The 12,051-nt window shown below is 26.5% G+C and overlaps 1 long non-coding RNA gene across 1 annotated transcript; it reads left to right on the forward strand.

The window, feature by feature from the left end:
- The first annotated feature begins 857 nt into the window (after positions 1-857).
- LOC147813963 (uncharacterized) lies at positions 858-3,767 on the forward strand. Its single transcript, XR_015432287.1, has 3 exons — positions 858-992; positions 2,070-2,148; positions 3,418-3,767. It is a non-coding gene; the product is annotated as an uncharacterized LOC147813963 (long non-coding RNA).
- The last annotated feature ends 8,284 nt before the right edge of the window (positions 3,768-12,051 follow it).

Raw genomic sequence — 12,051 nt, forward strand, 5'->3', positions numbered from 1 at the left:
TAAATTCAAGTAGAAAGAAAGCTTTAAATTTCGTAAGTACTTAAATATCTGTTTATAGAGAAAGATCTTAATTTCGAAGCTATTTACTGAAATGAATTAATTATAAATCTCTTTATAAATCTTACACTAGTTTAATTGATGTTTTTCAAATTTTTAACAGGCATGGTAAAATTACCTCTGTATAGTAATGATACACCTGGTAATAAAACTCTGAATGGTAAATAAATCCAAAATATATGATACTTAAACCATTTATTAGGTCTTTTTTTCCGTTTATTGTTTTACCGGAAAATCTGGTTTCAAAATTATTTTTAAAACATTTTATCATATAACATCAAACTATATTTTATTGCTAATTTTACTAATACCATTACCAAAGCACTTTGCCAAAGATTCAGAACTTTCTGGTGATATCTAGTATTTGATAGTTTACTCCTTACTTTTTTTCTCAGCGTAATATCATCAAATGTTATTTGTTTAAAGTATTACATTTGAATTTTACAATTCATATTGATTGGCAAGAAACTACTTTCTTTTTAAATATTAAGCTAATTTGATTTTAATATTTTACCCGTTTGAATTGTTCCTTCTCATTAACTCACATGACTTATAATATTTCAAGTAATCAATGAAATTCAATATTCAAAATAAGCAGGTAAGCAATTTGATAATTTTCGAACGTGATTAATATTCAAATCTGCCTGACAGCTTAATAAATAATAGTAATAAAATTTCAGCGATAGAATAAAATGCATAAAGAATTTTAAGTAAAAAAGAAATTAAAACTCATCATGCAAATAACATTGTGCAATTTATTTTACTTCATAAAATAGAATGAGACATCACAATTGAAAAGAGTACATTCATCAATAAATAATTTTCACTAAATTAAATTAACTCATCTAACTATAAATTGAGCTGAAAATTTCAATTTAGCACAGGACAACTAATACTACTGTTCAGCTTTGTCTTAAGTAGTTGAAGTTTTGAAGGTATGATATTTAAATTACAATGGTATTTGCATTATTTGTATTTACGATAAAATAATATTATAATGTAAAATGCATAATTCTTTGAATATCTTTTTCAAATTAAATTTATTTATTCAAATAGAAAATCTTAATTTGGTTTTCTTAATTTTTCCAATGTAACTTTATGCTATTTTTTGAGGTAAAATCTAGTTGTTTCATTCATATTTTAATTTTTTTCACTTCTATTTACTTGTTTATAAAAACTAATGTATAAACATTTGCCAGTTACATATTCGAATATTATTTCTAATCATCAATCATTTTAAAATGATTTTTCAACAAAACATAAAATGTTTTACTACACTGCAGAAATTTTTGTGTGTCTCAACACCAAAAACGGTGGCAACTATTTTACACCAAAGTGTTGCAGTAAAACGCACTTTTTACTAAGTTTTAGTTTCTATTACTGATGAATTCTGCTGTGAAATCCTTTTTAATTAGAAAACTTTAAAGTTTTAAAATAAGAATGTGGGCTTTAATACATTGGTTTACTAGTCTTTCGAAAACATTACTTGATTTTATTAAACTAAGAGGTTATTATATTCAAATTACTAAAATATTAAAGCATTTAGCATCAATTTTAAAACTACGAAACTATAATCGTATTTAACATGCGCTATGGGCAAAGCTTTGCTTAACTTGTTGATTCAATTATAATCTGTATAGAGGAATTTCATATATATTAGATTGGAGAATTTTTCTATAAATAGTGTTTACTTACTATCTTATCATTTTATTTCTCTACACTTCGTTATTTATTGTTACACATTTAGTGTATATTTGTTAAATATTTTCATTATTCTTATATTTTTTTAAATATTTTACATAATAATACATATAAAAAAGTAAAACAGTAATAAAACTACAAATTCTTCAATTAAATATTCTGTTTTAAATGCATTGGACATCTCAGTTTGAATCTTTTAGAAATAGTTTTAAAATATTTTTTTTGTTTCTAAGTATTCTATTCAATTATTAAGATAATTGAAATATTTCAAAATAATTTAAAAATAATTTCTTCTTTTTATGCACTTCCAGTTTTACCCTACTTGCTAGAGTGTGAACAAAATGAAGATAACTAATATTTTACTAGTTACTGTTTTTGTAGTTTTAATAGGTAAGTTCATGCATATTTTTCATGGATGATATATCTTTTGTTCATGTTAAAACCATTTGCATTTAGGAGAAGAGCTTTTATTTTTCATGGGTGATATATCTTTTGTTCTTGTTAAAACCATTTGTATTTAGGAGAAGAAAAAAGAAAAAAAAAGATTGAATTTATTCTTTTTTCATTTTCTGAAAGTTTATAATATATAATGCAAACTAATTTTTTAATATTCGAAAATTTGAAGGATCAAATACAGATTCATAGCGCGTAGCATGTATGAGATTTCTCACTTGAATAAGTTTCTTATGCAATTACAGATTGCTCAATAACCACTACACACAATATATATTTTTCGCAAGAAATAAATTGCAAAAAGTATCAGATCATTAGGGACCTCAAATCAATAATTGAAACAGGAAAAAAAACAATGATGTTCTCGAATAGGTAAAAAAATCGCTTAAAACATATTTCCAAAGTATCTATAGAAAGTAACTGGATGCCTATATTAGTATACTGGTTATACATACTGAATACCTATACATTAAAACAGCATCAATTATCAGAATGCTCCATTAGTATATATTTCCATAATTCAGCACGATTAGTACAAGTAATATTTTGGTAAATATGACGGTTCTCCTGGAGATTAAGAAGGTTACCTCTATTAGCTTTTCTTTCTAATACATAGTTTACTTTTTTATTTTCAGTTAGTAACAACTGCCAAAATAAATAAGCATCATTAACCGATAAGGCGATTTGTTTCCGTTAAATGAATAAATACCCTTTTTCTCCTTTTGTTAATTTAAGTAAATCGCAATTTTTTAAACTTAATTACCATTTACTTTAAATTTTATAGTTTTGTAGAATTGCATAAAAATGTTTAAATAGTAAAGAACTAGGTCAAAACTCTGTTTTTATTAAATAGGGCTAAAAACTAGCTAGCATCACTGATTTTATCTTTTAAAGTTGAAAAAAAAAACATTATTTCAGAGCTCAATTTAACAATGCAAAAGTTAAAACAATGAGAAAAAAAAATCTTCAAACGTCTCGCCAGATATGAATTTTTGAAAGATTTTTAGGATTGAAAGCTAAAATTGTCCTTGGTTACCTCTGTCCAAAATTATTAACGCTAGCGGTCAATGGTTACGGTGTTATGAAATAGTCACACGGACACTTTTTATTAACTAATAACAAAAAGCATTAAATCTTCTAAATATTTGAATTGTTCTGTCCTGTATATATCATCTTCTGAAAAATCTGTTTTCTTTTTATTTTTAGCTGCTGTTGTTGAAGGAAAAGAGTGTGTGGAAAAAAGATGTAACAAACACTGCATGAGAATTGGACAACAGAAAGGAGAATGTAAAGATGGTAAATGCTCATGCAACGGTATGGATGATGCAGGAGAGCAACACCCTCCTACCAAATCAGCTTTAACTATGCTTTTACATGCAGCAAGTCAAAGAAGGGGCTAATGAATTAATGTGAAACTTGACACGACAGTTTCAATATATGGCATTTTAATTTCATATACTTCTGTTATTAATATTTCCAAATAAATAATAGAAATAAAATGCTTTCAAAATCTCTCAAAAGTAAAGAATCAAATAAAGAAAGTTAAAAAAAAGTTTTATTCTGTGTGTTTATTTTAACAAATTTTTATAGATTCCTAAGTTTGACATTAGTGCACGATAAAAATAAATTCCCGACAAAAAATTACCTCCTTATTTTTGCAGAATTTTTATTTTTAGGGAAAAAGAAGTTATATAGACACACATTATGTATATTTGATGTCGCATATATGTTTCTTATTTCTCATATAACTTTTTTTAAGGTGTTCGTGCGGACATCCCTGTTTTGTTCAACCCAGGCGAGTTTGATAAAATGAGCTAACTGTGATGGCAACTCCGATTGGGACAAAAACGTTTAAAAACACTTGTCAGCCCAGAAGACTCTTTACCGTTGTTCTTTTGTCAAACTTTCATGATTTTTACTGGTGCTGCATTGACTGTATTCAGCTCAAATAAAATGTTTCTTTTTCGCAATCCTACCGACAAACCTACACTGTTAGAATTTTCATTCTAAAATTACTGTAAAATAACCGGCAGCAATCTGTCCATCCAATTAACCGTAAAGTTTACGGTAAAGAACATTTTTTACCTTTACTTCTTTTATACCATTTACAACTAGAATGGTTTGCAATTGTAAAAAAGAAGCTTAACTGGGCATTGGAGTTAGGCTTTGCGTTGAGTAATAGGCATTGGAGTTAGCTTGTGGTTTATCAGGAGAAAAAATTGCGTTGTCAACTCTGGTACTCCCATTTTGTCGGTCATAAGTTGACAGATTAACATTCTCGACTAAAGTATGTACCCAGGTCCATAGAATTAAGTGGCTTCAATGGTGAGAATATAATTTTTGTTGTTTAACCACATTAGATGAAAGGAGTTAATAAACAGTTTTTGTCACAATTTATAAAAGCGAAATAAAAGTTTTATTCCACAAAAAACTAATGCTTTAAATTTGTATTTTTAGATTCTATAGTTCAAGTGAAAGCTGAATGTACTCAAGGATGCCCATTGTCCCCAAAACAATGTTTAAGTTGTTGCATTAGCGAAGGCCATGGATATGTTCCTGTCATAATATTTTCTTTTGCCAATGCGGTGATTGAAAATAGTAAAATAATTATCTATTCAAATGAGAATGAAATATGAAAGAATAATAAAATAATTGATTCTGATTTTGTAATTTTCTAATACGGTTTTATCGATTATTTAAGTTAAAAAACATGACTAGTGCAAAAACATGATTTCAGGCAAACTTTTCGACATGGATTTAAAACAAATTTAAAATCCCTGCACTCATAGCCTCCTAAAAATACGTTACATTAGCTTGTATTGCAATTATTTACAAAGTTATAGCAGTTTTTCTGCAAAGTGATGTGGATAGAGTAATAAATTTTAAATTTTGAAATGCGTTGTCTCAAAATCAGATTTTTTTCACACTTTTCATCACTCTTAAACACGATATTTCCTGTTGTTTTGAAAAAAATTGTCTGTAATTTTTCATGGGTATTTATGATTGTAGCACACATGTTTTGAACTACAGACTAAGAAATTAGAATTTCATTTTCTATGGATGTTTTTTCACGAAGACAAGCACGAAAATTTTTAAAAATTTGCTTTTTAAACTACATTGATTCCTAAGTCAGTAGTATATGCGCTTGTCTTTAAGATAATAGTTCAAAACGTAGTTGATAGCCATCTAAATACACTCCATTAAAGAGTTTTTGTTAAAAAGATGGAAACTCTTTTACAGTGTTCAGTGTATATGCAAAAAGGCCTTATTTATACCTAAAAACGCTCATTTGTACCTAAAAACATTCATATATATATATATATATATATATATATATATATATATATATATATATATATATATATATATATATATATATATATATATATATATATTTATATATATATATATTGCATTTTAGAGTAAATAAAGCCTAAATGCAGATTTTATAATTCTATATAAATTATATATTATACGTGTATAAACTACAATAAAAATACGACGTTCGCAAATACTAATAGTTTCGAACTTTTAATACCCTTTCAAATTTGAGTTTTTTTTCAATAGCTCATAATACAATTCAATTTGAGACGTAAAACTTTACAACAAACCGTTGCGTACTGCACTATTTTAATAATTAGGCCATTAAAATAAGCATGAAATATAAATCCGTACGTGTGTAACTAAATGCATAATAGATGCGTCTGAAGAAATAAAGGTGTATATAAAAATAAATCATTTGGTAAAGAAGAGTTTTAATAAAGTGAGTTGTTTATTAATTAAGTAAAAAATCGCTTTTTGTGATGAAATTTACGTATCCATGTTTTTGTATTACTTATTATTTACGTATCCACGAAATCAGCAGTGAAAAGTAATTAGATTCTAATAAGATATTTAAAACTGAAACTAAATCAATGGAAGAGATTCCAGTTCAAATGACAGTTTTTATTTGAAGGGTATTTAAAACATATTGGTACACTGTAAAAAATTCCAGATTAAATTACGTTATAAAGTACCGGTACTTTGGATGCACATCCGTAAAATCCATTTTTACCGTAAAGTATTATACAATTATTTTTATGGAAATATTCATTTAATTAGAATAATTTAGTGATATTATTGTAATTATTGCCGTAAAAATTACGGTGTAACATTTTTTTTTTGTTCCGTTACGTGTACCGGTAAAAATGGATTTTATGGTAAAAAGTACCCGCAAACTCAGTGCCGGTACATTTAATCATAATTTGTTGCAAAAATTTTTAGAGAAAAATTTAAAACTCTATTGGTCAAGTAGAAATTAAGAAGATAGGTAATAAGGACAGAACTTATTTTTTTTTACCAATTTATTAGTTGGTTAATGTCATTTAAAACTTTTATATAAATATTAATCAGTTTATTAAACTTAATACATTTCTATATATTATCAAAAATGTATTACTTTTGCAAAAGAAATTCTCTGGATGTGTGCATGGGAAAAAAACTTATAGTGAATATTTGTGCTATTGTTTTTTTGTATTCAAGAAAAATAGCTGCATCTGATATATTAAACTGTTTCTATCATTTACTTCGTCTTAATTACAATTTTGCCTTCAGTTTATGGTTAGATCAGTAGATTTGCCTGATTCACTTCATCTGCATGAATCAAAAGTTTCTAGAAATTTTTATAGATAATAAAAAATATTTTTAAATTGGTAATCAGTGTTTCTTCTATGAACATTGCTCAAAATAGGAAATGGTTTACCCTGATTAACTTTTGATTTCATGATCGAATCCTCATGTCGAACACAATCCTAAACTTTTGATTTGCAAGATGTACACTTTCTTATATCATATTAAAGAACGCGATTTTACATGATGAAAAGAATATTCGACTGATCTTACTCCTACTATATATATATATATATATATATATATATATATATATATATATATATATATATATATATATATATATATATATATAGGCTAAAATATTGAGAACATATGTTTATTAAAATAAAACTTATTAATTATTTTCGTTTTTCTCTTTGTTTCTATTGTGCTATGTTACAGTGATCATATTTAAAGCAGCTTTAGCGCTTTATATTATCTACTATTACCTTACTTCCGTTTTCATTTTGTTTCCGTTTTTAGTTCGGTTTTGGAATATATATATATATATATATATATATATATATATATATATATATATATATATATATATATATATATAATGATGTAAAAAATTGTGTTTTTAGTCAATTATTAAATAAAATAAAATAACAATTAAAAATATTTACTAAAAATTATATTTTGCATAAAAATATCTTTGGATGAACAAATGTTATAATTGTGTGCAAAATTTCTTGACTTAAATTAAGAATTTCATGTGATGAAATACATAAAAAGTGAAAATAACATTAATGGGTCCAAACTTTGAGCCGCTCTCCTGGTCATACGATTTGGACCATATTTCCCAAATTGTCTCAGAAATATGAATCCATCTTTAAAAAAGTATATTTATTCTGAGAAAGTATATTTTTGTGTCTGATTTCGCAATTTAAAATATTATCTACACAAATCAATTAGCATATTTGAAATCATAAAATTGAGTCCTAGAACATGAAAATCCAATCATTCGATCAAAAGTTACTTATTATACATTTTATTTCATGCATTGTACAGTCCGCAAAAAAAAACGAATCACCCTGAATAACTTTCGTTCTAATGATCAGATTTTCACGAACTAAGTGTCAATTTTAATGGTTTCTGGGGGTGACCTCAAATATGCTATTTAATTAGTGCTAACTATTCATTAAGTTACGAAATCAGACACAAAAACGTACTTTCTCTGAATAAACATATATTTGTTTTTACATATTTGAATTTCTTATCTTCAAAATATAGGGGGTAGCCGCAATCTAGTAAATGTGGTCGCCATAGTTTGGTCAGGAAAGCGATTCAAAGTTCGTACCCCTTAATGTTAATCTCGCTTTTTGCTTTTTCAGTCATATTTTCAAAACTAATGAAGCAATTCAAAAAAAAATTGCACCCACTCATAAAACTCATTTACCCAAAGATAATTTCCTGCAAAAAATAACTTTTAAAAATTATTTATTATTTTTTATTATTTAATTAAAGTGAGGATGAAAAAATATTGAATTATAAGGTATGAATTTTTTTATACCATATTAATCTACATATTTTTCAATTGAGAAATCTAAAGTTTCAACTGTTTTTATTTATTAGAAGCTGAAAAAAATTAAAATTAATTATTTTTAAAAAAATAATTTGGCGACAATAAAGAAATAACTATTTGGGGCGATTAATATTAAAATGTGATAAACTTGGGAGGAACTGGACTTCGCGCGCGTAGCGTAAAATTTCATTCATATTTTTTTCGCTAATAATCGTTTGCTAATCTTTTTATTCTTATTTCTTTCACACTATAAAATACGATGTTTCTTTTTTAGTCATTTAATAATTTATTTGCAATTTAGTAAAGAATTTTGAATAAAAAACACTTTATTCTACAAATGTCTAGTTTTACAAAAGCGTGCTTCTGATAGAATACACCAGATTGTGCTTATTTAATGTGATTATTTTTTATTTTTTTTGATTTTGTTTTTCAATAACTGATACAATTTCAACAATATACATACGTATGCATAGATTTGGAATAACATATTTATCAATTTCTTGAATATATATTTTATAAATATTAATAAAAATACGTAGTCAACATTTTTAAACATCTCTCACAACATCGCAAATTTCTCAACATCTTATAGGGTAAACTAAACGATGAAGGAACACTTAAGCTTAGCTTGCCTTTAAAAAAAATTCATAAAAATTTCAAAATTTGTAATTTTAGCTAAATGATGGTGTCGACATATTTGTTATTAAATGCAAATTATGTAAAAAAAAGTTAGATAACTTACATATTGTTTTAAGCTTTTGGTGGTTTAAATAATAAGTAGTAAGATGACCAAGTGCAGGAACAGTTCTTACCAGTGAATAAACACTAAATTTTCCAGTGAATGAACACTTAATTTTGAGAATGTTTGATGCTCGTTAGGAATCCATAGGCCACATAAATGTCTAAAAACAAGATTTTTCTTGGAATTACGACATATAACCTTAGTTAATGTGGAAAATATTACTTTTTTTTCAGTCATGGAATGGAAAGTAAAATATGTTTGAATACATAATTTAAAAAAAAATGTTTTTCATTTTCTTCTCACAGTTTAATAGTCCGTTCTAAATTATGAATGTTTATCATTGTGTAATCCGATGATGTTTTTATTATTATTATAATTCGATCATTTTTTTGTTTACTCTTTTCCCCATATTTTTTAAGCTTTTTTTTAAATCTTTTTAAGTATTTTTTTTCTCTTCGTCATGAGTAATTTATTTCTTTTTCTTTTGATTTAACCTTCCTCTTTTTTCCAAATTTTTGGTCAATGTAAATGTATCTTCAATATTTCTCTTGATTTTCCAGTTCCATTTCCAGAATTCCTCACTGGATAATAAATGAGGAAAAGGAGTTTCGAAGTTTGAGTAAAACCCATCTCTCATTGACTTATATCTAGTAGTTACTTATGAAACAAATTGTTTTTGCAACTAACAATGCCTCAAGAGGACTTATCTCAAAATCAGTTTTCAAGATACTTTCATTATTAATGTTAGTTGTCTCAGCTTCAGAGCCAAAATTTGATTATACAAAAGTTCTTTTTGAAATAAATTCTTCAATATTGAGAAAAGCACAGGCTATTGGGTATTTGGGAGATTAAACTTTTCTGTCAATGTTCCTTTAAAAATTTGCAACATAACTTGTGAGATTTCCTTCTCAAGCTTCTGAAGAAATAGCGCATCGTTACTCTCGAAGCATGTGTTTTGTTGATAAGTTGTCTTGCTCATTAACTCTTGGTGTCTGTTTTGCATGCATTTGTTACAGTCAACGTTTTCTACATCGAATGGAAAAATATCGCATTTCATAAAAGCATTTTAACTTCATCAGTTGATGCCTCAAATCTTATTTAAAAATGGATGTAAAATTTTCTAGACATATTGTTTTAAAATTCTTTTGTTTTCAAGATCAAACGAGAGATTTCCATGAATTAGGTAGAAAACTAAACCAGAAAATTTGTTTTGAGGAACAAAACTTGCTCAGTTTCAAATTGATATGAGATTTATACCTATCCAGAAGAAGCAAAATCTATTTGCAAAAGCAATTTGATTGCATTTTTAATTAGCCATGGGTAGAAACATTTGCAATATATTTGTAAAATGTTTCTGCGGTCATCGTTTCATTTTATGCATAGCTTTTTCCAATGAAATATGTAGCAGGGACTGATTCTGTAATATCTCAACGAATTCTTCTGTAAGGAAAAACTACCAATGGAGGTACTTTTTCTTTCCTAGGTACTTTAGAATATAAATCCTTATAATTTTTAAGGCCGAAGATTTTTCCCGTTTAAGGGCAGTATTCAACTCTTGTTTCATTCGCATTGTAAATGCAATCACTTTATAAAAGGATGCCAGGGCTACTTCCCTCCTAAAGATTCTTCTGAAGTTCTTAAAACCAGTATTTCGAATATTATTCTCTAAGGGAAGTTTTGCCTTTTGAAATTATCTTCGCATTGCACTGAGTTATCGGTGGATGTCGCCTTAAAAAAACTTCACCCATTTTTCACCTAGATAATTGTCTTTAAATGGATTTTTAATACCAGCTCCCGTTAGGACATTAAAGACGGCAATAAGATAATAATTTAGCTAATTATTGGCGCAAAATTCTGCAAAGAAATTTTCCATGCAAGCTTTTATTATTATATTTAGTTGTTATATTTAGTTAATAAACATAGTTTATTAAGGTGTCTAAGGTATGATGTAATAACTAATCACTACATTTATAAGGATAAATAATAAATTAGTTATTATTATAATTCTTTAAATACATTTAGCAATTAAATTTGCAGATTTAAATGAAATTGTTATAGGAACTATTCATACAACATTTAACTGAATTTTAGGAGTCCTCTATGTCGCTGAACTATTAATTATCCATGTAAAATCATATTTCACACATACTATTCATTCACTGGGAAATCTATTCTCAGTGAAGGAACATGCCTGTTCCTTCACTGGTTAGAAGTTTTTATTTTTTTATTTTTAACATAATTTTGATTTATAATATGACAAAAGGTACAGGAAAATTAAAATTTTTCTTTTATTTTCATTAACTTGAAAAAATCCCTGTAAAGGAACACTTGTTTATTCATTGGTGTTTCATCGTTCGGTAATCCAGTTACTAAACACCCCCTAATCTCAGTACTTGCTTATGTTATGATGCTTAAAATAAATAAAACGTAACTTCAATGACCATATTTTGAATTCTTTTCTTCACAATGAGAAAAAAAAAGCATTACTATATGCAATTAATTGTAGTTTAAACGGATAACAACAAACACTGACCTTATAATTTTGTCAAAGAAACAAGGCGTTGAACATATACTAACAAATTCAAAACTTTTTCCAGAGAAGACTCAAAGACCAGGTAACTAAATGCATTGTTAGATGACTTCCTATTGTTAGGTAGTAAGCTACTGTTACCAATCAATCTAAATTAAAACGTTTAAAATCTTATTTCTAAGAAATATCTATGAAATGCTCCTTCATTTGTTGGTTTACCCTGTATCATCCTAATCTTAAAAGAAATTTCCGGAAGTTTATCGCAGAACTATTTTACCAACTATTTAATTAAATTTTAACACTTTAAAAATCTTATTCTTTACCATTTTGCGTTTATTATTTCTTCATTAATATACTAATAAATTTTTTTAGAACTTTAATTTAGATTTT

The sequence above is a fragment of the Parasteatoda tepidariorum genome, chromosome 3 (genome assembly GCF_982258835.1).
Source record: "Parasteatoda tepidariorum strain Cologne lab strain chromosome 3, Ptep-v5.0, whole genome shotgun sequence".
NCBI lineage: Eukaryota > Metazoa > Arthropoda > Arachnida > Araneae > Theridiidae > Parasteatoda > Parasteatoda tepidariorum.